This window comes from Bubalus kerabau, chromosome 8 (genome assembly GCF_029407905.1).
Source record: "Bubalus kerabau isolate K-KA32 ecotype Philippines breed swamp buffalo chromosome 8, PCC_UOA_SB_1v2, whole genome shotgun sequence".
NCBI classification, from domain to species: domain Eukaryota; kingdom Metazoa; phylum Chordata; class Mammalia; order Artiodactyla; family Bovidae; genus Bubalus; species Bubalus kerabau.
Window position 1 is genome coordinate 16033519 of NC_073631.1, and position 27046 is coordinate 16060564.

The 27046-nt window shown below is 42.1% G+C and overlaps 1 protein-coding gene and 1 non-coding gene across 21 annotated transcripts in view; one reads left to right on the forward strand and one right to left on the reverse strand.

Moving 5' to 3' along the window:
- DYNC1I1 (dynein cytoplasmic 1 intermediate chain 1) overlaps window positions 1-27046 on the forward strand; it is a 379244-nt gene that overhangs the window by 133745 nt on the left and 218453 nt on the right. The window lies entirely within an intron of this gene.
- TRNAG-UCC (transfer RNA glycine (anticodon UCC)) lies at window positions 561-633 on the reverse strand. Its single transcript has one exon. It is a non-coding gene; the product is annotated as a tRNA-Gly (tRNA).

Genomic DNA, 27046 nt, shown 5'->3' on the forward strand with positions numbered 1-27046 from the left:
GGACTTTCTTTACAAAAATTTTTTCTTATTGAAAACAATCTGGCTACAAATACACACTTTTTTTGTCCTCAAGTAAAGGTAGGCTTTTAAATTCATGAATCTCCAAGCACTTTTAAAATATTTTATTTTCCAAGAATGTCAACTCCACAAGTTGTTCGTTGCTTATTCATATCACTTAGGACAGTGCCTTACAAATTATAGATACTCAATTAATATTCATTACATAAATGAATGAACTCCTTTAGACTTATAAAGTATCAAAAGTGATGAAGAAGGGACTGTGTTGTTCCTGGAGGCACAGAGTTCACAAGCATAGTGACCATTTTCTGAAATAGAGATATCAGCCCTGCTGGTACATTAGAATCACAAAGAAAGCTTCGAAAATGAAAACTTGATGCATGGATCCTTCCTTGGGCTATTAAATCAGAATCCTCTGTTGGTTACTCTTTGGCTAAAATGATGTGATTGATGTTAGCCTCTCCACACACCGGGCACCACCCTCGAGACTGTGTGTGTGTTGTTGTTGTTGTTTTTGGCCATACCCAGGGGGCATGTAGAACTTCCCTGATCAGGGATTGAACCCATGCCCTTTGCAGTGGAAGTACAGAGTCTTAACCACTGGACCACCAGGGAAGTCCCCACTCTTGAGATTGAATCCTAGACTTATTCTTCTCAAGACTCCTGGATCTGATCTGTTGGTCTTATCAAGCTAGAAATCATTCAGGATGTTTTTCATTTGTAACTCAGAAACTCTAAAACAATACTTGAAAAATGAAGGTGGGAACAGCAGTTGGTGGAGAGAGCAAAACCATTCCCTTAGGCTTATTGTGGGGTGAAACAACAAACCAATTGAAAAATCACAGGGAAGCAAGGATAGTTCAACATCCACAAATTAGTCAGTGATAAAATGACATTAACAACATGAAGGATTAAAAGTCATATGATCATCTCAGTAGATACAAAAAAAAAGCACTTGACAAAATTAAATATCCATTTATGATAAAAACTCTCAATAAAGTAGATATAGAGGCAATGTACCTCAACATAATAAAATCCATATATGACAAACCTACATTATGTGATGTAGGTTTTTATCATCAAGCCAACATCATACTCAGTGTGAAAAGCTGAAAGCTTTTCCTGTAATATCAGAAACAAGGCAAGGGTGTCCCTGCTTGTCATTTTTATTCAGCATGATATTGGAAGTCGTAGTCAGAGCAGTTCGGCAAGAAAAAGGAATAAAAGGCATCTAATTGGAAAGGAAGGAGTAAAATTGTCACTATGTTTTAGATGATGTGATATATATATATATAAAACCCTAAAGACACCATTAAAAAAGACTATATTTGTTAGAAATAACTAATTCACTAAAGTAGCAAGACACAAAATCTATATAGAAAAACCTATTACATTTCTATTCACTAATAACAAACTATCAGAAAGAAGTGTTAAAGAGAATAATCCCATTTACCATTGCATTAAAAGATAAAATACCTAGGAATAATTTTATCTAAGGACATGAAAAACCTGTATATTGAAAAGTATAAGACATGATTGAAAGAAATTGAAGATGGACCTTGAGGGCATTATGCTAAGTGGAATAAGTCAAATGGAAAAAGACAAAACCATGTGGCCTCTCTTATATATGGAATGTATTTTTTTTTTAAAAAAAAGCAAGAAAACCAAGCTCATAGATACAGAGACTAGATTGATGATTGTCAAAGGTGGAGGTCAGGGGTTTGAGATAAATGGGTGAAGAGGGGTCAAAGGTAAGAAGAGAAAAAGTATATTTTCTATTTTTTCCACAGAATTTATCTCCACCATGAAATGGCTTGATAGTATGTGATTTGGCTCGTGTACAATTTGTATTAAATGTCAACAAGAAAAGCTTGCCACTCAGTTTTTCATATTATTGTCTCATTAAATATTAATCACTTTTAAAACCTAACATCTAATAATCTGAACAAAAAAACTCACTCAACATTTAAAATAGCCTAGCAAAAGAAGAACAAATGAAATCACTGGCTAAAAGTTAGATGGTAATAGTACTGGGATGTGTTCTTGGTATCTGCTCCTGTTTACGATCATACGTAAGGCATATCTCTCTTGATAGTTCACTTCTGCAAGACGAGAAAACAAGTTTATTTTGGCCTGCTTTGCTCCTGTTTTTGGAAAAGTATATCTTAAGAAATACAAAGGTTATTCTTTAAATGCAGTGTAATATGTTTCGGTGTCCGCTATCTAGAAATATGGAATATAAATCATGTACACACAAAAGAAAATCAAGATAAGGATACCCTGACATGTGGAGTGTGTAAGGAACCACTGCTTCCACCTGAGGTCTTCAGGGTGTTAAAATATTCAGGGCAAAGGGAAGAAAGATTAACATCACTAGTTTTTTTTTTTTTTTTTTCCTTAGAGCAAATTTTGAATAGTCTATTTTTTCTCCGAGTGTCCCTGAGATATTTCCAATTCCTCATTATCATCTGACCTCTCTCCTACCTCTGTGTCTCTCTCGCTTTCCTATCCCTGCAAGTTCCTGATTTAGAGCAGCTGGCAGAAGTAGCAAGTAGAGGAGATATTCATTACCATGGTAAGAGCTCATCTGCATTATATCCACAGGGTATATCTGTTCCACAGAGTACATTGCATTCTGTTGCCTTCTCTGGACACACCCTTGGGAAGTCCATCTCCAGAGGGTGTCTGAGGCTGCGTGGACTGGGAGGGTCCTTCTACTTCGTTTCCAGTAGTACTCCATAGCCTGGGTTCAGCACACACTGGAAAGGAACCCAATTTCCCTTCCCCTTTAATTCTTGTTTCCTTCTGATGACATTCTGCTCTCCCTTGCCACAAACCCTTGCAAGACAGCCCATACAAGAACTCTGCCTCCTTCTTGGCGAGGGTAGCAGGCTCTTCAGAAACCACAAAGCCGCATCTCCAGGGAACAGTAGCTTTATTAATATCATCATCATCATCATTATGGACCAGTTACAATACACACATTGCTTTAGAAAGCAAAATAAGGACAACCTGGGGTTTGCTGGAGAAGCTGCCCTTGAGGTTAGACATGTACAGTTAAATTTGGAGTCAAGCTGAGGTCACTGCTAAAGAGATTTGGAGTTGGAGGTCTGTGTGGAAAATGGTTGCCTCGTGGAAGCTATTCACTCACCAATAAAACTCATTTTGAATGATATCAGAGCAGGAAAAATTTAAGGGTTTTAATCCCAAAACAGACTTGGACTTTTCTTGAAGTCTTGGTTTTATTTGGAAAGGAGGTTCTATGGTATTTAATCTTTGCCATCCAACCTCTATTTCTAAAAGAAATCCTAGTAAAAATTGAATGAGAAGTTTTATTGGGAAGATACACACCATATATCTTCCATAGGAATTTCGTTGTAAACATGTAGGTACTGAGCTATACATTGTTAAAAGAATGTCAGTTTTTACTTCATTCTGGGTCCCTCTGGACTTCCCTGGTGGCTCAGATGGTAAAGAATCTGCCCGAAATGTGGGAGACCTGGGTTCGATCCCTGGGTCAGGAAGATCCCCTGGAGAAGGGAATGGCTACCCACTCTAGTACTCTTGCCTGGAGAATCCCATGGACAGAGGAGCCTGGTGGGCTACAGTCTATGGGGTTGTAAAGAGTCAGACAAAACTGAGCGACTAACACACTTACCTGGGTTCCTCCAGACAAACAGAGTGTATTGTATTCCCTGTTTTAAATTGGTATTTAAATTTTAATACTAAGTCTTTACTTTCCTCTTTGGCTGTTTCTTGGAGGTAGAGGAGGGGGGAAAATGGGACAGACAAACCTGGCACCCTGTCTTTTTAAGCGACCACATCAGCTTGGATGCCAGTGACTGGTGACAGAAAAGCCAGGCTAAGTGTGTTGGAGCCTTCAGGAAAGGCAGTCTGCTGACATGGCAGAAGCTCCATTTCTAGCTGATTTGAGGCCCAGATAACTATCCCTTTCAGCTTAAGTGATGCTCGGCAGTAATTGACCAATACCCAGTTGGGTTGGAGCAGAGTTCTTTTGGAACCTGTTCAGACCAGCTCTGCCTGCCTGTGGGGTGCTGGGCCAAGAGCAGACTAGGTTTCTGGAGCCTGAGGTATTACACAGGCTGTAGCCAGAGGGATAGAAGTTCTCTGAGTGTTTAATCGGGTGTATTGTTGCATCTGTTTGCTGTTTAATTTATCTTTTAAAAGAAGAATTAATAACAAATGAATGAAAGTTATACTATATAGTCTACAGGCTGGAGCAGGATGCATACTAAACATCACTTCTAAAAACCTGTAAGTTCATCAGGTCGTTTCATTTTGAGAATAGTTTGTAATCTTTTCCAGGCAGCCCCCACCCCTCATCAAGCAGTTGCTCTTGAAATATTTTCATTAAGTTGCCTTTGTATGGACCTCATGTGTGCGTGCATCACTTCAATCGAGTCCGACTCTTTGCAACGCTATGGACTGTAGCCCGCCAGGCTCCTCTGTCCATGGGATTCTCCAGGCAAGAATACTGGAGTGGATTGCCATCTCCTCCTCCAGGGCATTTTCCGGACACAGGGATGGAACCCCAGCCTCTTATGGCTCCTGCATTGGCAGGTGGGTTCTTTACCACTAGCGCCACCTGTTGGACTGAACCCACATCTCCTGAACTGTGGCAGATTCTTTACCACTGAGCCTCCAGAAATCCCCATGAAACTCAAAGTGTTGGTCACTCCACTCTTTGCAATCCCATAGACAATAGCCCACCAGACTTCTCTGTCCACGGACTTCTCCAGGCAAGAATACTGAAGTAGGTAGCCATGCCCTTCTCCAGGGATCTTCCTGACCCAGGGAAGCTGGCTTTAATTGACAGAAAATGCCATTTTGAAGACATTCCATTCTCTGCAACAGAGTTGCATACTATTAGTGCTTATTGATGGAGGTTGTGGAGTCTAGAGGAGGGAATGAATGAAGCCTTGCATGGTTATATGAGGGCCACCATCTGCTCCAAGGCTGGTTTAACACCTGCATGCTTTGGGTTAAAAGACCAGTCATTTCTTCATTCTAAAGTTATATGAGAAATTACTGCTATATATATTTGGCCTGAGCAAACAACGGGAACTGATTTCTCTGGGGAGCCTTTAGAAGAGTAAGCAGTGAGATCCCAGATTGATTCTCCATGTCTCATGGACCAGTGTATAAAATGTCCAGCTTCCCCAAGTCCCCACAAGCTGCCAGATGGTTTGTTTAGAATAAGCAGTCTAATCTTTGGTTTCTTTAGCTGCTATATACAAATATTGGTATTTGAAAATGGCCCTAAAGTGACCGAAGAAAGTTGGCGAATTCAGGTGGCTACCTTCTACCCTTCCCCCAAAAAATGGTTGTGTGGAGATTATGAGGCCGGGGAATAATGGCAGGCAGGCTTCTTGTTCTCTCACAGAGCATTTTTCTGCCATTGAGAAGAACTGACATAGTAAGCATGTAGAAAAATACATGGAATATTAAACTAAAATATGTCTGTCTAGGGATCCATTTAGTTCCCCCCAAATAGCTCCTTTCTTTGTGAAGGCTGGTATGTTTGTATATATTTTAAATGCCCCATTTGCTACACTGGTTTTAGCTTCTTGTTAGCATCACTTCTTGTTAGCCTGATGTTCTACAGCACAAGGCAGCTGGAGAAATGAAACCTGTGTTGAAGAATTTATACAGTGTCCTTAGTTCCTTTCATTAAGAGAACCAAGACTAATAAGTGCATATTACAAGTTTGGTGTGTTAAGCAGTATGTTATAGGCATGCTTGACAGGCATCTTATTTACATTCATATTATATATTGGGGAAACCATTGTGTTTTAGGAAACATGGCATTTTTAAAGTAATATTTATACCATGCCTCCATGCAGGAAAAACTTAGTCCTCTAAAAACATGATATGTTTCAAATCCACTTGTATCCTCCTCCTGAGGAAATATTCCACGGGCTTTCTCCCCAAAGTAGGTAATTTAACATGCTCTTTATTCAGGCTGTTAGAAAGTACTGCCAAGGAAAAACTCAGCTGCATGCCCTCAGTTTATTCAAACAACGGACCATCTCATTTCAATCTTGTTGAGTTCACATATGGAAATTTTACTCCTCCGTTCCTCTATGGAGAACAGTATGAAAACTGTCTTTCTAGTTGGTTCAATGTTTTTGTTTATTAAAAAGCACTGACTTTCTCCGGGCTGACTCAGGGACCTTCATTCATGTCATGAGCGTCATGAAGTTGTTAACAAACATGAGGTACCCCAGGGTCTCAGCCCCTCTTGTAGGGCACAAAATTAAAGTAGTCCACAGCCATATTTTGGTAGCAAGTATTCTTTGCTCCCTTTGCCCCCACTGGGAGGAAACTCGAAGGGTGGAACATTTATTTAATAGTTAGTGTTTTGGTAGTAAGTCTGTTGAAGGTGAGAAAGGAAAATATATCTGCATTTTCCCATTTTCACACTTCCTGAGCTTTATTCGGGCTCTGTCCTTCCAAAGTGCTTAGCCCTGTTTTGCCTTGATGCTTCAAACCTGCATGGAAAACTTTAGTTCAAAAATGAGGGACCTTGCAGATTCTGAAGCATTCCAGTCTACCCCCAGCACAGAGTGCCAAGGCTAGTTCTGCCTGGTTCTCACTGGAGGGTCTAGCCCATGCCAGGGTCTGGAACCCAGATGGAGTAGATATGAAGAAAAGATAGTGAACTATGATAAAAGCTGGGACCATATACAAGGAGGCCGACTATAGGAGAGACTTAAAAGTTTAAAGTGTTGTAGCCCATGGAAGACTGGCTCTCTTGTGAATGTTCTGTTGGAACAAGAATTGATATAATATCATTTTATTCCCACCAAAATTACAGTTTCTTGAGTGCTTCCCTTTTCCAGACCTTGATAAGTGTTTTGTATCCCTTATTTGGTTTTATCTTTGCAACAACCCTGTGAGGTAAGGCCGATCACTCCTCTTTGATAAATAAGCCTTAGTGAGGTTACCCAGCTTGTCCAAAGGCACAATCAGTAATAACAGAGGCAGAATTTGAATCCCTCTTTGTTTGACTCCAAAGAATGAAACTATGCCTCCTTGGCAAAGGGCAGTTGGTTGAATGCCCGAATGCAAGGCAATAGTGGGTGCTCCTGTGGGCAAGTTTGGCTTAGGACAGAAAGCAATGGGGGCTTCCCTGGTAGCTCGGCGGGTAAAGAATCCACCTATAAGGCGGGAGACCTGGGTTCGATCCCTGGGTTGTGAAGATCCCCTGGAGGAGGGCATGGCAGTCCACTCCAGTATTCTTGCCTGGAGAATCCCATGGACAGAGGAGCCTGGCAGGCTGTAGTCCATGGGGTTGCAGAGAGTCGGACACAACTGAGTGAGTAAGCACAGCACAGCACACAGAAAGCAATGGTCAAGTTGCCCAGAGACAAAGGCAGTTGGAGAGTGGTAGCAGCAGCGTTCTGAGGATGTGTTCATAGATCGGCAGCATTTGTGGCTAGAATAAATGATTTTGAATCCAGTTTTGCCTTGCTTTTTGGGGACATAGATACTATTTGGCTCACAGGTGAGTTCGGTTGGCTCCTTAAGGTACATATACAGGACTTAGGCTGTGAGTATCTGTGACAGTATAGTGTCATCAACATCACAGAATCCACATTGCATCCCTTTCAAAGTCCTGCTAACAAGGACCTGAACAAAGGAGCCAGATGTCAGGTTCTTGATCCCCGGGTCCTCTTTCCCTGGAAGACGAAGGCAGCAGGGCTTAACGGCAATTGCCGGGTGGACTGCTGGATAGAGGAGGAAGTTATGTTTCAAGAATATACAACAGTGAGTAACAGGTGATGTATTTTGCCCAGGAGAGGGGGTATTTTACAAAAAGTAATGACAAATATCCAGCATTGAGAAATTCTTGTTGTTCAGTGGCCAGGTCAGTTCAGTTGCTCAGTTGTGTCTGACTCTTTGCAACCCCATGAACCACAGCACGCCAGGCCTCCCTGTCCATCACTAACTCCCAGAGTTCACTGAGACTCACATCCATCGAGTCAGTGATGCCTTCCAGCCATCTCATCCTCTGCTGTCCTGTTCTCCTCCTGCCCTCAATCCCTCCCAGCATCAGAGTCTTTTCCAATGAGTCAACTCTTCGCATGAGGTGGCCAAAGTATTGGAACTTCAGCGTCAGCATCAGTTCATCCAGTGAACACCCAGGACTGATCTCCTTTAGAATGGACTGGTTGGATCTCCTTGCAGTCCAAGGGACTCTCAAGAGTCTTCTCCAACACCACAGTTCAAAAGCATCACTTCTTTGGCGCTCAGCTTTCTTCACAGTTCAACTCTCACATCCATACATGACTACTGGAAAAACCATAGCCTTGACTAGATGGATCTTTGTTGGCAAAGTAATATCTCTGCCTTTGAATATGCTATCTAGGTTGGTCATAACTTTCCTTCCAAGAAGAAAGTGTCTTTTAATTTCGTGGCTGTAGTCACCATCTGCAGTGATTTTGGAGCCTAAGTTCAGTGGTTCAGGGGCCAAGACATGTCCAGTTCTCTGTGACCCCATGAACTGCAGCACACAAGGCTTCCCTGTCCTTCACTACCTCCCTGAGTTTGCTGAAACTCATGTATATTGAGTCAGTGATGCCATTCAACAGAGGATGTCTTATCCTCTGTTGCCCCCTGCTCCTCTTGCCCTCAATCTTTCCCAGCATCAGGGTCCTTTCCAATGAGTCAATTCTTTGCATCAGGTGACCAGAGTATCAGAACTTCAGCTTCATCATCAGTCCTTTCAATGAATATTCAGGACTTATTTCCTTTAGGATTAACTGGTTTAACCTCCTTGCAGTCAGTCCAAGGGACTCTCAAGAGTCTTCTCTATCACATTTAGAAAGCATTAATTCTTCAGTGTTCATCCTTCTTTATGGTCCAACTCTCACAATCAAACATGACTACTGGAAAAAACATAGCTTTGACTAGACAGACCTTTGTCGGTAAAGTGATGTCTCTGCTTTTTAATACACTGTCTAGGTTTGTTGAAGCTTGTCTTCTAAGAAGCAAGCATCTTTTATTTTCATGGCTGCAGTCACCATCCACAGTGATTTTGGAAACCAAGAAGATAAAAACTGTCACTGTTCCCATTTTCCTCTCATCTGTTTGCCACAAAGTGATGGAACTGGATGCCGTGATCTTAGTTTTTTGAATGTTGAGTTTTAAACCAGCTTTTTCACTCTGCTTTTTCACCTTCATCCAGAGGCTCTTTAGTTCCTCTTTGCTTGATTAGATTATAATAAACATGGTAGGAGACTGAAAGATGAAGAGGTGCATAATCAGTCAATGACAGGAACAGACACATTATTTTTGGATTTAAAAGTTGATTAAATCTAACTAGATTTAGATTCAGGAATATGTATTTTGTACACAGAAGAATGCAATGTGATCTTGAATTTTTGGAAAGTCACTTTCTTGAAATCCTGAATCCCTGAAAAGACTTTTTAAGTCATATATTATAAAAAGTATTTCAGTCCAAAAAAGGAGCTATCTGCCTACCTGTTGAAGCTTTCCATTTTAATCCCTTGGCATGACATTTCCACATTTATTTCCCCAACACGTTTTGTCACATTAGTGTCCAGTTCAGTAACTTTCTGAACATGGAAATTTCCTATTGTGTTTGACAAGCTAAAATTTCTTATCATAGAAATCAACACTTTTCATAAGCTAGTTTCAACCTACATTTCAAGGCTCATTTCTACAGTTTCCCTATAAAAGTAAATAAAACAAAGAGGTCAGTTTGTTGTTTTGACCTTTGTTTAAAATGCTGTTTTACCTTATAACACCTCCTCTATTTTCTTTACCTAGCAGATTGACAATTGGGAGTGTAAAATCGATGGCCTAAGCGTATAAACCATAGCAGGCGGCAACAAGGCGTCAGTTGGCTTGGAAAGTAACTGAACCTCCAAACAGCAGTCCTCTTGAGAGGGGCTGAAGTGAAGGGGTTCATGTGTTGCTTGTGTAGAAACTCTAGGACAGATCTTGGTCCACTGGGTCAGAAATTGGGGTGGAATAAATCAGTACCTTGGATAGCTCCTGGGACTACAAATCTGAGTGCTGATAGGATGCTAAAATTTGAGTTGTAGACCTACTCAGCTGCAGGCCCTTTTTCTTAAAGAAGCCACTCTCTTTTTCTCCCAAGCTTACCAATATAGATTTGGAGATTCATTCTAGTATTGGCCCATCTTCTGGTCTGGCTTGTGCCTTACTCATTCACATGGGGTTCTGATCCTTTAAGAGTTACCTTCCACTTCATTGCCTGAGTCATTCTCTGGGGACTTTTTATTGGGAGCAGATACTGGAACTAGGCTCCTGGTAAGCCCCCTTGTGTCTAAGCATTTTCCTTTTTATGGATGACATTTAATTATCCTGCCAGCATTGTTCATCAGTTAAAATTTTGCCCGTCTTTGGAGGTTAAGCCCAATCTCACCTTTGCTTTGACTTCTCCACTGACCAAAACATCCCATGGCGAGAGAAGCCTGGTGGGCTACAGTCCATGGGGTCACAAAGAGTTGGATGTGACTTAGCAACTAAATAGCAACAACTCCTCTGACCAGTGCAATATGAAAGGAACTCTCCTTCATCTGACTAGATCACTTTGTAGTCTGCAATACTCATTTCAATATTAATATATTATCTTTTATAAACTGTCTTTTAATCTTTGTTAATCTGCTTCTTGCTTCCTCTCCTTCCTTGAGCTATAGTTTCCACATTTGTAAGTGGGAAAATTACATATAATAACCATGAAAATTAAGTGAGAAGTAGACACTCGATCACTTGATACAGAGTAATAAGCTCAATTCTTATTGATGCCTTTTCCTGGTTTTTTTTTTTTTTTCTTTTCTTCTCACACAGATGTAGCTCTTCTGTTTTTACTCAAAAGTTCCTGATGGTTTTAAAAGTACTTCCTTTATAGATTTTCCACCATCTGCTGACAGTGGGTCTTTGATCATGGTGAAGGATTTATCTTCCAGTGATATGTCTTTCTTGTTGTTTAGTTGCTTAGTTGTGTCCAGCTCTTTTGCAACCTCATGGTCTGTAGTCCACCAAGCTCCTCTGTTGATGGGATTTCCCAGGCAAGAATACTAGAGTGGCTTGCCATTTCTTCCTTTGGGGGATATTCCCAACCCAGAGATTGAACCCGAGTCTCTTGCGTTGGCAGGTGGATTCTTTATCACTGAACCACCACTTCTACTTTTTCCTAAAATGGGCTTTTTCCTTCAGTATAAAACTGAGAGTTAGTGTTGCTATAGTCAACATGTAAGAAACAGACCTTTAAGCTTTGTGCTTATATTTTTGGGGAGCAGGGTAACATTGATCTTTTTGGAAATCAGGGTAAAATCAATTTGTTCTTGCTGCCTTTATTTCTAGAGAGTCACCTTATCAGACCCCCTAATAGAGCACAGTCCACTAGATATCCAAGAAAATAAGATTCCTGCAGCAAACCCAGAGCCCTTAATATATGCAGGGGGCAGTCTTTCCATGACTTGCAAGGGGCTGATTCTCAGAGGCTACTAAGAGGGGGCGGGTGGGAGGAAGTCTCAGTGGAATAAGCCTGAATATTTATGAAAGAAAACCAAAGCATTTTAGCTGGGCTTCCATTCCTTTAAACAATGCCAGTCACAGAAATGTGGTTTCATAGTCATTTAAAATACAGTTTACAGAGGAATTAAGCTAAATCACTTAAGCTCTCTGAGCAGCTGGGCTCCCCAGCTTCCTTGCTGAGATCTGCTTGCCGAGCATCTCCTTTGAAATCTGCAGCTCCATCAGAGACAGGGCTGTTGATCTCTGAGCTACTTGCTTTATCTTGTCCAGTCTTCTCAGGTAATGCAAGAACAGTGGAAAATATTTGGATAGAAGCACATGTTCTTGCCCTGTGTCTTAGTGTTTTAAGGGACGCTATTCTCATGAGGTTGAGTGAGGATCTGGAGTTAAGGTCATGTACTTCATATCGTGAGTGCTTACGTAAGCCCTCATGTGATTCCCAGAATGGCTGCATGCATTTTGAGAAGACTTGTCAGGACTTCTGCCTTCCAGGAGAGTAAGCAGGCACTCAAAACCTCCTACAGTTTGCCTGCCTGACTCTCCCTTAATTCCCGTGTGTGAGCCCTTGGCTCCAGCTAGTCTGTTCTCTTCACTCAAGTCGACATATATTCCTTTTCCTGTGCCTGTGGTCTTGCTATTCCCTGCTCCTCAAATGCTTTTCCATCTGTTTTATAATTTTCCCAGTGCTGCTCCTTCTGTTGCTCCATGCCCAAGACCTATCTCCTCACATGGATTTCCTAGCCTCCTCGAGTCCAGGTTCATGTCCCTACTCTCTGGCTTTCACCATGACTGTGCCAGTTTGGTCCTTGTTCTGTGAATTCGTAACTAGAATGTAGTCTACTTGAGGAAAAATGTGTCTTATTTGACTTTTTGCCCTAGGAAGTGTTTTATACATTCAACACTCAGTAAATATGGTTTAATGGGATTATCAGATGGAGAATTAGAAAATCAGAGGGGAATTGATTCAGCTTTTTGAAAAACAAGATATGCTTAGGATGAAGAATAAAACAAGGAATGAAAACAGTCTTGAAAAATAGGCAAGTAAAAAAATTCAACTAAATGTGATATGGAGATTTTTGTAGTGGTTGAATATACTTTACTTTCTATAATTTATGCATTAATAAATACAAAATAGTGTTAGGTCAGTTCAGTTAAACAGTCTATGAGGGTTTTGTTTAAGGAAGAAAATCACGAAACAGTCTCCAGCCTTGTTAAAGCAGCCACCTGCAGGGTAAGGATGTTTCTGAAACTCTTCTGAAGCTTTAGTATGAATGTATGTGCTTCTGTGTATAGTTTCATAAAACAGTAAAAGGGTTTGTTTATTGGACTCGTGTGGAGAACTCTAGTTCAGCAAGTAAGTTATTTTTCCACATTTCAGCCTAAAAGCAAACATTTAGCACCCAAATAATGATCTATAAGTAGATTTGGCATCTACTACGTGAAAGTGTTAAGTCGCTCAGTCGTGTCCAACTCTTTGTGACCCCATGGACTGTAGCCCACCAGGCTCCTCTACTCATGGGGTTTTCTAGGCAAGAGTACTGGAGTGGGGTAGCCATTCCCTTCTCCAGGGGAATCTTCCCGACCCAGGGATCAAACCCAGATCTCCTACAGTGCAGGTGGATTCTTTACCATCTGAGCCACCAGGAAGGCCCAGCATCTACTATATTATAACCTGCATATCTAATATTTTAAAGCATTAGTAGACACTGCCAGTGAGATAATTGAAAGAGTTTGGGGGAAAATAGCGTAGGCTTTTGTGTCCGAAACCAATTAAAAAAAAAAAAACCTGACCTGTGGTATTCCTACAGAAGGAAGTAATATGGCGAATGGTCAAATAACTCCTCAACCCTGAAGTTTCTAGCAATTTTCTGGGTGATCTGAAAGATTTAGGCCAGTGACTTGGCCTCTTTCAGGAGGTGAAAGATTTGCTCTTGCACCCAGATACAGGAGGAGATACTTGAGGGTTCTTCAGCAGCCCCAGAATCTAGGATTCCTGGGTGTGAATCTGCTATCTGTCTTTTAAAGAGTCTGCTTTCTGCAGGGGATGCCCAGTGAGCAGTGCTGGAAAACTAGCATTCAGCATTAGCCCGAGTCACTAGTAAAATGTACCTTGTTAAACGTGACCTTGACCTTTGAAGGAAGGCAGAAGCCTACTTTTAAGACAAGACTACATTACAAGGCAGGGAGTAGGGGTTGAAGGAAGGTCGATAGGACTGTGAGGACAAAAATAAAACAGCAGGGCTCAGCTCTCCAGTGTCTGTACTGGGGCTGTTCCTGGAAGAGAGAGAAAGGGGATGATGCAAAGAAGGATGAAATGCCAAAGAGACTTGAGATAAAAACAGTTGTAAATGAAAGGGGAAAAATGGCAGGGCAAAGGTTCATGAGGAGGAGTGGGGGGGTGGGGGGGGAGGGTAACAAAACCACATAGTAAGCCCACCAGAAAACTGCAGCGCGTGGGGTGGGGGACTTGAGTTCTAAATATAGTCACTTGAATTTTCTAGCAGGATGAGGACGTTTTCCAGCCAGATCGTTGGCTGTCAGAACCTCACTGTTGCGGATTACATGTAAGACAAAGATCTGTTCAGATTTGGTTGGTTACTTATTTATTTAATTGTTACTGTTTAGTCACTAAGTCCTGTCCAACTCTTTGTGACCCCATGAACTGTAGTCTGCACAGGCTCCTCTGCCCATGGCATTCTCCAGGCAAGAGTACTGGAGTGGATTGCCTTGCCCTCCTCCAGGGGATCTTCCCAGCCTAGGGATTGAAGCCGCATATCCTGTGTTAGCAGGTGGACTCTCTACCACTGAGCCACCGGAGAAGCCCATTCACGTATGCGTAATGTTTATTGAGCTGCTTCTGTGGACCTCCCTGTGCAGGAGCTGGGGGCTCAGGGTGGATAACACTGACACACTCACATTTTCTGCTGTCCTGGAATGGGAAGGAATTTGGAAATTGAGCCATTTTGGAGGCTGAACAAAAGAGGAAGGAGAAAGACCAGGAGCTGGGAGAAGCAGAGGTGCAGCTTTGTATAAATATAAATAAGTCACAGGACTCTCTCACCTGACCTTGACCCCCAACCCCGGCCCATGGCTTCTAGTTGCCTTGAAATTAAACGTAAGCTCCTCGCCTGGTCCTTGTATCTCAGAGTCCTTGTATCATCTCTCACTTGCTCACCATCACCCACCTTCACTGGCGTCTGCTCTGTTCCTCTGGATGCACCAAGCCTTTGACCTGATTCAGCACACCCGACATACCCTTTCTCCAGCTCATATTCATCCTTAATCAGGTCTTGTCAGGACAGGTGATCTCGCCCAAGTGTTGGGTAGATCTGGGACTCAGCCACCAGCTAGATTTATGGGAACAAGACTCAGTAGATAAAGCAGGCAACCAAGACTGGATAGGCCCACAGTTGTCAAAAATCGGGTCTGGGCCGGGGTCTTGAAGCTGGGGAAAGCTCACAGGTTAGAAGTTTGAACTTGGTAGTGACCAAGGCAAAGAGAACTGAAGCCAGAGTGAAACAGGAAAGAACACTCTGAAGAGAATTTGAGTGAGCACCAGAATGGCCTGGGTGAGAAATGGCTACCCACTCCAGTACTCTTGCCTGGAGAATCCTGTGGACAGAGGAGCCTGGCGGGCTACAGTCCATGGGGTCGCAAAGAGTTGGACAATGCTGAGCACGCAGCATGGCCTGGAGGCCTGATTAGAACCAGTTTGCTGGGCTTAGCTTTGACTTTCCCTCAAGATGCCAGGTGGCACGGATGTTGCTGGCCTAGGGATCTCTTTGAGAACCAATTGTCTAAAGAGAGAGCGAAAGTACTGCTAAGAGAAATTAGAAAATGTATGTGTATAGCTAATGTGTCCAGGCCTCTGAACCAGTAACATTCATCTGTAAGGAAGCTTCAGAGGTTTTAAAGGGTAGCCCTCATCTCTAGGACGAATTCCATGAACTGGCAATCCAAGCTATTTTTAAGGCTTCTCATTTAGCACTTAGCATTTGAAAATCCTGATGTGGAGTAAGGAGAAGAAAGGCAGTTTTAGGTCAAAAGCGTGACTGGCTTTGCTCCGTACCCCATAGCATGGACACATTTGCCTCTGGGTGACGCTAATTCTGTCCTGTTCAGGCTGTGCCACTCATGGGGCTCAGGTTGGGAAGTGGATCTTCCCTATTCTTGTGAAGAGGGCATGGGGCTTCCCTGGTGGCTCAGTGGTAAAGAACCACCTGCTAATTCAGGAGATGTGGGTTCGACCCCTGATTCGGGAAGATCCCCTGGAAAAGGAAAGGGCAACCCACTCTAGTATGTTTGCCTGGAGAATGCCATGGATGGAGGAACCTGGCGGGCTACAGCCCATGGGGTCACAAAGAGTCAGACACTACTTAGCAACTGAACAGCAACAAAGAGGGTGTCGTAATGAGACTAGTCTTGTTTTGGTCTTGTGAATGTTCTTCCACCAGAAGGGTCTCCCTCGAGGCAGATCTCCAGCTGATGGAACTGTCCTTACCAGGTACGCATCTTTCCCCGCACCCTCTCCCCACCCTCCGCTGGGCCTGTGTGGGGCGAGGGGTCAGCTAGCTTTGGAGGCTGGATCAGGAGAGACAGCCTTTGTGTCTAGACTTTCATTAGCACCAGCCCTGATCAGAGGCTAACATCCCACAGATGTTGCCCTTCCTCTGCCTTTGGATCAACTTCTAAAAAGTGGGAGGATCGCCCTGAGGGCAGGAGATGTGTGGAGCACGGACTCAGTTGGACTTCCTGTGTGTGAGTGTTGTGGCCATGGCTTGGTTTCACGCATCCTTGGAAATAGCTACTCCCCCATGTTCACGAAATGGGAACCAACTTTTGCCAAGTGGAAGAGAGGCCATTTCCTTTGACTCATGCTCTATTCCCATTGACAAAGACAGTCTATTAATATGTTTATATGGACCTTTTCATTTGCTTTTGTTCCCCTGGGGTGAGCTAGCGTCTCTGTCATGATTTGCATCTCTCTTTAGGAGTTGGAGCCCACTCATCCTGAGTGGGAAAAGCGGATGTTGGTATGGTTGTATATTCAGGTTCCTAGACTGATATTGGCTTGTGAGTTCTTTTTAAGTTGAACCTTGATCTTTATTTTATAAACTGACCTTTGCCTCCAAGATAGGCAGTTAGGATATGAAAACTTGAAAGGGAGGGAATTCAGGTACTGAAAAATCTTCATAAAGGATGCCGAGGGTCTTCCCAGGTGGTGCAGTGGTAAAGGATCCTGCCTGTGCAGGAGGTGCAGGAGACGTGGGTTCGATCCCTGGGTGGGGAAGATCCCCAGAGGAGAGCATGGCGACCCACTGCAGTATTCTTGCCTGGGAAACCCCATGGATAGAGGAGCCTGGTGGGCTATGGTTCATGGGGTCTCAAAAGAGTCAGACATGACTGAGACAACAGTAACAAAGGGATGCCAGGCGTGGCCAAAGTGCAGAATTAAGGAAACACTGTCCTAGCCAATCTTTGGGGTAATGAATTTGCCTTTCACTCTCTTCACTAGTAAACGGATGGTTTATTCGTTCAGTGAGCTTCCTGAAATTTCTCACATCAGAGCAACAGTATCTGTGTGGTACGCCGGGGTAGAGGGAGATGGTACCCCCATCTTCATCCCAGACTGTGGCAGTCAGTAGCCCCTACCACACCACATTAGCCTACAAGCTCTGATCTTGGGTGAAATCATACATTGTATCCATGTGCCAGCCTTTCAGCTCTGACTGTATCATGGCCGGAACTATAGATATCAGCCAAGGCAGCCCTGCAATGATAGGTAGTAAGGCTGATAGAAGCAGCTGACCTGCCACTCCTGGAAAAAAGACAAATCAAAGCACATTTCATCTTATGGGTGCCATGCACCATTTTTTCGTTTCTTTAACCCACCGGGAGGCACTGAGTCAGTTCTAGCGCCTGGATAAGATGGGGCTGCAGTTTTTGTTCATGGTGTTATTGTATCCTTTCATGAGAACTTACCTGGTTATTTATTTCATTCTATTGCTTTTTAGTTCTTTTTATAAGCCACTTGAAATCCTTTTTGTGGGTTGTGGAGAAAAGAGGGAGCAAATAATTGGGAAGGAAAACACTCAAAACACACGTCTTGCCCATATTGGGTCAGTTGTATCATTTTTGAATGCGGACCGAATATTTTCACCTAGGAATAAAATTGGCAACCAAATATGGTGTTAGTCATAATATAAAATCGTGTTCATTTTTAAATGTGATGATCAGTCTGCAAGAATAGTTACCCTTTTGAAAACAGCATATGGTCAAATTAGTTAATGTTGGACAAGCGTTTCTAAATGAAGATACCTTACAATTTATGAGCAGCTCTGCTGGTGTGCAGTGTGAGAATGAAATTGGCCTGTGAGATATGGCATTTGCAGTAATTCCTCTTTTCCTTAAATTCCTTATGGGATCTACTCCATGTTCTCTCCTCTGGCGCTGGCTGTGTTTCCCTGAGGCACGTGGTTTTGTAGCCAACAGCAGTCTTGCTCAAGCATCCAGAAGTCTGGTGATCACACCTTTGAAGGGAAACAGAGCAAAGAAAATCACCCATGCACTTCTTTTAAACTCACTTGTTTTCTTTTTCATCAAAATGAGATTTTTGATTCAAGGGAACATCTTATAGCGTTTTGTTTTCTACTTCTTCACCTTTCAAGATACACTGACCCCTAAATAAGTGATGTCACTTATATCCAAAATGAGACAAGTGAGTGGACTGTGTTCTGTCATATCCTTCCAAGTTAGTTAGATAATTAAGCTCTTAGGAGAAGGCAATGGCACCCCACTCCAGTACTCTTGCCTGGAAAAGCCCATGGGTGGACGAACCTGGTAGGCTGCAGTCCATGGGGTCGCTAAGAGTCGGACACGACTGAGCGACTGCACTTTCACTTTTCACTTTCATGCATTGGAGAAGGAAATGGCAACCCACTCCAGTGTTCTTGCTTGGAGAATCCCAGGGACAGGGGAGCCTGGTGGGCTGCCGTCTCTGGGGTCGCACAGAGTCGGACATGACTGAAGCGACTTAGCAGTAGCAGCAGCAGCAGCAGTAGCAGTAACTCAGAAAGCATGAGATTCTGGTACAGTCACAAAGAGCACACACACATAATCATAATAGATAACAGAATAGCAGCTATCATTCATTGAACACTCACACCAGAAGCCTAACACATGTATCTCCAGTACAAAGATTCTGACAGGTGTTTACAGATCAGGCATCAGAGAATCAGAAAGGTCTAACTCATATGCATAGTCACATAGCTATAAAGAGTTGCAGTGCTGGAATTTGAACCTAGGTATATCTCCAAAGCTTTCCTGGTGGCTCAGTGGTAAAGAACCCATCTGCCAATTCAGGAGATGCAAGAGATGCAGCTTTAATCCCTGGATTGAGAAGATCCCCTGGAGAAGGATACGGTTACCCACTCCGGTATTCTTGGCTAGGAAATCCCATGGACAAAAGATCCCGGTGGGCTATAGTCCATGGGGTCGCAAAATAGTTGGACGTGACAGAGAGACTAAAGACAACAAACATATTTCCAAAGCTTTTATTTTTCTATTTAATTTGTATTTTAACAACCCTGATTATTAATGAGTATGTATTATTTCTGTACACTTATGAAAAAGCTACTTTTGTAACTATTTATTGATCACTAGGGGCTTCCCTGATAGCTCAATTGATAAAGAATCTCCCTGCAATGCAGGCGATTCAATTCCTGGGTAGGGAAGATCTGCTGGAGAAGGGATAGGCTACCCACTCCAGTATTCTTGGGCTTCCCTTATGGCTCAGCTGGTAAGGAATCCTCCTGCAATGCAGGAGACCTGGGTTCAATCCCTGGGTTGGTAAGATCCCCTGGAGAAGGGAAAGGCTACCCACTCCAGAGAATTCCATGGACTGTATACTAAGAGGAGCCACATTCCAGAGGAGCCGGATTATACCAAATGATCCTTTTATTCCCTGGTGACGGAAATTATATGAACCGATCTGCTTGAGAAACTTTCAAAATATTCAGTGTGTATTCTTGAGTGCCTGCTGTCTACCAGGCTCTGGCAACTCGTAGTCTAGTAAGATCAGAACATTCATAGAATAGAATTCCTTTTTGTCAATGAAATGAAATCAGAAATGTTTACTTCTAAAGGCAGTAAAATTAGACAAGATAAATCCCATTAGAGTCAGAATGTTTTTACTTGTCTGCTTTCCAATTAGGTTAGAATATTTCTTTGCTTAAGTTGGCGTGATGTGTCAGTAAAAAGGACACCCCCCACTCCAGCTCACAGGCAGAGAAATAAACCATGCTTGGTATCTGTTCATTAGCGTGTGTTCAGTAACAGAAGAAGCAAGCTCACCAAAATGAAGGGAGATTGATTTGCCTTAGAGTAAGTAGCCAGTCATCCCCACTCTAAGAATCTGTGGGCTTGGAACCTTTGAGAACTAATCTGTCTCAGGGATTATACACTCTTTACTACAGCATTGTCTTGGAACTGCCTAATGAAGAACACTTAAAAGTCATACTGGTCCCCATATTTTAAATATTTATTTAAAAAGAAGCAAGCCACAGATGGAAATGCTTCTAACTAAAAATTATTTCCTCAAGTATAAAAACATTTCTCAAAATCAAATATTTCCCATATAAAGTCAGTTAGCTGTGGGCTTTGGGACTTTATTTCTATTGCCAATAAAAGCTTCTGATGGCCCAAAGCTTTTCTTTGCCTTAAATTTGAAACTGGAGTATGTAAGCAGAGCTTAAATATGAGGAGAATAAAACTGGCTTAAATTATGTGAATTTCAGAAATATCACTCTGTGTTTATTTGTACAGTTTCCTCTAAAGGGGGAACTTTGTTTAATATTTGAATCTGTTTATTTGTAGAAACGATAGAATAATCAGTAGGCATTTGTGTTCTATTTGAAATATGTTGTTATCCGTTTTCTTATGTATTTTCTTTTCTAAGAGTCTACTTTTCCTGTGTCTTACTGTAGAGTATTTAATACTTGAACATTTAGAAACAGCTACGATTTCACAATTAACCTTCAACATGCAAATATCAATCATTTTCTGAGACATGTCTGTACTCTTGCTGTGAACCTTTTCCTCTGTCTCATAAACCCAGTTTTACTGCTTTGCCCCGTTTTAGATCCTGCACACTACAGAAAATAACCAGCAGAGGGCGCCGCTGGCTTACTTTTTAAAGGAAACTGCTGGCTGGCTGTTTTCCGAACTCTTAAAAAAACATACATGGATATTATTTTTCTTCAGTCAGAGCAATCAGAATGAGAAGACCATCTTAGATTTGTCAAACTTGTTTCTTCGTGTCTTCTGCCATCTCATCTCCCCCAAAGCATTAATAAAACTGGGCAATTTGTTTCCCTCACACATCTATGGAGCCCTTTGCTGACCCACATGGTAAGGATGAGCACAGGGCAGCTGATGTGATTATCTAATTTTTCCATCAGCTCCAGGTGCTTATGTGAACATTCTATTCATAGAGAGCCAAAAGAAGGGGAAAATAAAAACCTGTTTACACTTTCACTTTCCAACTAGCCTTGCCAGTTATCCCCTGACCTGGTACAATGACAAGGAAATAATCCATGCCACCTTGGCCATCGGGGGTGTGGACTGGGGGAGGCGAGGGCGGTCAGAGGCTTGGTGGGGAGAAGTCCGTGGGAGGTGAGCAGGATCTTATAGACTCCGAGTTTGTGTTTCTTCTGCGGGCACCCCTTCTGCACTCTGTCCACGCTCCAAAGTGATCTGGGACGGGACCTTTCCACCACCTCCATCCTTTGAGATGAACTGACAGCCCCTCAGTATTTTATAAACTGCTGTGCAAACAGAGTTTCAAGTCAAAAGTTCTAGCCAACTCTCTCCCTAGTCCCCTTCCAAAGAAAACGCTCTACCTAAGCTTTTCCGACCAGGAAATCATAGAACCTCCCACACTGATGTGGGGACCTTCTGTAGAACCTCCTCTGGCCCCAGCCACTCAGGAACTTGAACAAGTTGAGACGTCGTGGTGAAATAGGAAATCTCACACTGCCCTGGTAAACCCCGCTGCTGTGTCCACCTTCATGGTGGCATCGGCGAGTGTCCAAACATCCTGATAAAGTTCTCGGTGAACCCGAACTCTCCTTAATGTGGTTTTTCTTCGCCATGTGGGCGCTGGGACTCACCGTCCTTCAGATCTGGTAGGTGCCACTTTTGGCTGGCCCCGTGTCGGCCAGGCTTCCACAGGATGAAAAGTGTCTTCCATTAGCTAATGGCTGTGTTCTCCGAGAAGCATCCTGGCCCGGGGCTGTGGGAGAGCATCAATCAAGTCTCTTAGATGAGGCCTCGGAGGACCAAGGGAAGTTTGTATAATCCTGACCTGTAAACGTGGGACCAGCGGTTGAGGTTTTGGATTTGCACAGCATTTAAAAATGTCTATTTGCGTATCTAAAGTAAACCTTTATTTTAAAGAGAAGCTGAGGCCCAAGAGCCTCTCTGGGTGGCCTTCAGAAGGTCAATTTGACCTTTCTGCCTCCATTTCCCTTTCTTCAAATCAAGAAAAACACACACACACACACACACACACACACGCACACACAAACCTTCTCTTTTTTGCAGGAGAATCAATCTAAACTAATTCCCAGGGAGCGGTCACTAGACTAATTTAGTTTTCACCAGCCAGATTTTCTTTATGCCTCTGTGTACCTTATAGATCATGATATATATCCTCTGCCTTCAGTGTAAGAGTCCACTATGCTAGCTCCCTGGTGTTCCTTTTTGCCTGTGGGTTTGTAGTTTTCCTTTTCGTTATTTCCTTTCTTGGCAACCTCCTCTCTCACCTACTAACCAGGAAGACAGGCTGGGGCATTCTCACCCTTCCTGGTGGAGGCTAAACAGCTTCAGGTTCATGAGGGAAATGATGAAGGTGTGGATGCAGAAAGGCAGGAGCCGATGTGTGTGCCTGTCTTCCAGCAGTTGCCTTTTTTTTTTTTTGTCGTGGTTTGTTGCTGTTGGCACTTTTAAAAGTAGTCAGGCTGAAAAAATTCTTTAGGAAAAAGAACGAACTGACTTCCTAGAGGTGAAGCAAAGGTTTCGAGGCCTTGGGGGACGTTTACGTAGCACGGACTTTTCTCTACGCTCCTGCACATTGCTTATTTGAAATGCCTTATTGTCAGGACAAAGTTTTTGTTTGCCATCTCACCATTCTCATTTTTTTTTTTTCCTTTAAGCAAATATCATAGATATTTTCATCTGGGGGACAAGCCAAGAATTCCTTGAGTTCAGGCCTTTTCCATCTCAACAGGCAATGTACCAGAATTTAAATCTTGTGAGATCTTCTTAAAGAGACTGCTCTGAGAAACTTTTTACTCTAACCTTCAAAGACGAAATGGTGGGACCCTGAGAAAGCTGTTACTCCTGCGTGGTACAGGCAACCCAGAAATATTCATGAAATGAAAATTTAATTACACCAGGCTGATTTTTTTTTTCTCAATCATAAACTTAGAATGTCATGATATATTCTTCCATGTTTATATAAGGCCATACATTCTTATTTAATTAGCAGTTAATCCTACCAAAATATCTAAATGATTATTTTCTACAAGTTACACCATCCCAAAGAAGTAAAATAAAATCCAGACCTGGAATTTGATTACTGACCCAGTGTCGTCGACCTGGAGTTTTTCCCCCAAAGAAAGGGAAAGAGCTAGTTCTGGGGTGTCTAGTTAGAAATAGGTAGCCCTGGTAATGTCCGCTCTAAATGACATGTGATTTCCATTCTGTTTTTATAAAAAGAAGACATTTTTATAAAACTGTTTTTATAAATACAAAAATTAATTTCCACAAATATAGGGTTAATTAGGCTTTATATTCATATGTCTGGTTTCATATTTGTAGGCATTTAGCAGCTTCTTTGCATAGCCAACACTTCATAGGAAAACATGTAAAACAAAGTAAAAGAAAAAATTATGACAGTTACTAGAAAAGATGCAGTGGCCATTGTCTTCATTCTGAGGAATAATTGGGCTCCAGGCAAGACTCTGAGAGTCCACCACCTAGGGAACAAACTCTACCAAATGACCTCTTTGTGTGAGCCTTTGGTAGCAAGGTTAAGAATCTGGGTTTGACATTTAAGACTGCAAAATCAATATGAAAACTGGCATGTTCTTCTCCTATATAATTTGGGGAAAAGCACTAAGTGAGAACAGGGAAGATGTAGTTATGTTTTTAACAAGAAGTATTTAGGAGAAACCTTTAGGAATGGAAAGAGCTCTCAATGGCCAAAGCTTCCTAGAAAAATTTGAGCGACAACCGAAAAAAAAATAATAATAAATCATTGGATTAGATTGGTTTCGTAACTCAAAGTTGAGTATTAGATTATAACTCAAAGTATAAGATAGGTATTCACAAATCCATAATGATATAAATAAATGATGGAATAACTAATTAGCATAGTCAAGTCTCTCATACAAAAGGACTCCAAATAATTTATGTACATAGTACATCTTCAGGGAAGTCGATTGTAGGCCCTCACTCATTGTGGGTTACACATTGTAACTTCCTTCCAAGGAGTAAAGTGTGGAGGTGGATGGGGGCAGGGGTGGGTGGAATACCTTAATACCAACAGTGATAAATCATATTGATGGCATGTGCCCTAACTGTGGTAATATGGGAATGTCACTTTATTTCTGCAGGCTTCCTCACCCAAACACGATAATCCCGAGGTGGTGGTGGTGTTCAGTCCCTCAGTTGTGTCCGACTCTGCAGCTCCATGCACTGCAGCATGCCAGGCTTCCCTGTCCCTCACCATCTCCTGGGGTTTGCTCGAACTCATGTCCATAAAGTAGTAAATCCTGGGGTAAAGTCCCGAGGTAATCATGAAAAAAACTTCAGACAAGTTCTGCATCCTCCAAAACACCATATCAGTATTCCTCAAAACTTTCAAGGTTATTAAAAAGAAGGAAAGTCTGTGAAACCATCATGGTCTGAGGGATCCTAAGGAGACTAAGGTACATTCCTGATGACTAAGTGTAACACAGTCTCCTGGATAGGGTCTGGGGGCAGAAAAGGTTGTTCTTGGTAAAAACTAAGGAAATCCTAATAAAGGATGGATGTTGGATAATGGTAATGTATCAAATTAGTTGATTAGTTGTGATAACTGGCACATTGATATAAGAAGCTAAGCATAGGAGAGACCACACGAGGAGTATACAAGAAGACTGTACTGTCTTTGTAACTTTTCTGTAAAACTGAAACTATTCTAAAATGTAAAGTTTTTTTTAAAAATAATCCTTATTTTGACATTTTAGCCCTACATCATGATGTAGTTATTTTCCTAACTCTTGATTGATTTTTAAAATTAATTAATTTTAATTGGAGGCTAATTACAATATTACAGTACAATATTGGCCACATATTGACTTGAATCAGCCACAGGTGCACATGTGTCCCCCAATCCTGAACTCCCCCCTCCCACCTTCCTCCCACCCCATCCCTCTGGGTTGTCCCAGAACACCAGCTTTGAGTGCCCTGCTTCATGCATCGAACTTGCTCTGGTCATCTATTTCACATATGGTAATATACATGTTTCAATGCTATTCTCTCAAATCATTCCACCCTTGCCTTCTCCCACAGAGTCCAAAAGTCTGTTCTTTACATCTGTGTCTCTTGCTGACTTGCATATAGGGTCATCGTTACTGTCTTTCTAAATTCCATATATATGCATTAATATACTGTATTGGTGTTTTCTCTTTCTGGCTTACTTCACTCTGTATAATAGGCTCCAGTTTCATCCACCTCATTAGAACTGATTCAAATGTATTCTCTTGAATGGCTGAGTAATACTCCATTGTGTATATGTACCACAGCTTTCTTATCCATTCATCTGCTGATGGACACCTAGGTTGCTTCCATGTCCTGGCTATTATAAACTGTGCTGTGATGAACATTGGGGTACACGTGTCTCTTTCCACTCTGGTTTCCTCAGTGTGTATGCCCAGCAGTGGGATTGCTGGATCATAAGGCAGTTCTATTTCCAGTTTTTTTAAGGAATCTCCACACTGTTCTCCATACTGGCTGTACTGGTTTGCATTCGCACCAAGAGTGTAAGAGGGTTCCCTTTTCTCCACACCCTCTCCAGCATTTATTGTTTATAGCTTGGTTGATTTTTAAGAGATGACTTTAAGTTGGGGAAAAGAAAACACGTTCTCCAAGCTTTACTGCTTTATGTATTTATAATTGTTAAAGGTGCTGTTTGTGGAGCTGTGAACATCATGATTGCCTTTGCTTATAAATAGACCTAATATTCTACTTTTGAAAAGCTTTTATTAAGGACCCCACGTAGGGGGAAGTTTTTCTCCCCAAAGTTAGGACCACCATAAACACGAACAGGGGAGGGAATTCTGAGTAACTTAGTGGTGAGGGGCCACTTTTGCCTTCAGTCAAGAGTTAGATAATTTTCAGTGGATGGTTTAGAAATAATAATAATCAAACAGTCTCTCTCATTCTCTGTGTACCATCTCGGCTAATCTGATAGCTACCTTCAAAAGCTCAAGTTTATTATAGTCTTTATTGAAACTGCACTGTATTTTCTTATATTAATAAGTACAGTGTTTTTAAAGGAGAGTAAAGTGTGTTCTTTTCTGAGATGAAGCAATGAATTTTTCATCTGTGCATTGCAACTGTTCATAAGAGATGTAAGATTTATCATGGATATTGATAAACCTGTCAAACAATTCTGAGGCTTTATTATGTCAAAATTATAAATAGCATGTGATTGTAACTGCAGAATGTTTAGGTATATTACAGATCTCTGAACAGGCCATATGTCTGTAGGACAAGAGGGTTTTCTGTTTGCTGTGGTCCAGGGGCCCCCTTTAACATCCATTATTTTCTTTGTTTTCGGAAGCTCTTGCCTTTAACTTTTTTAAAATTTAGTGTTCAGCAGCCGTCCGGGACAAGTGTTTCTGCCTACAGGAAGAAACACATGGTCTGGGTTTCATCCTCAAAAATCTTGGGCTTCCTGGTTGTCCTCTTGTCCTCAGTCACCTTGGTCATCTTCCAAAATGAGATCTCAGTAACAGAATGAACAGCAGGTTCACGAGTGTGTTGGCTGACCAGCGCACACGCAGGCGGCCACAGCGCTGATGACGGACGCGTCGTCTTCTGTCTCTAAAACCAGCCTGTCACAGCGTGGTTATGAGCACTGTGATCCCACGGTTTCTTTCCCTTTAACCCAGCCAACCTGTGCTGCCTTATTTTTGGTAGGAATAGTTTAGTCGTTTTGAAAGAGCCAGGCTCGTGAGCAAGTGCTGTGCAATTACTGCGTATTGTATGCAGCCTTGAGATGAAATAATGTCCCAGTAGATTTTACTTCATGTTTTAAACACACACAGTCATTTAAATTCTTAACTAGAACACACTTGAATTTTCTCCTGTTTAATCATTAAAAAGGCAAAACTTAATTTCATCAAGTGCAATCAAAGAATTTTTC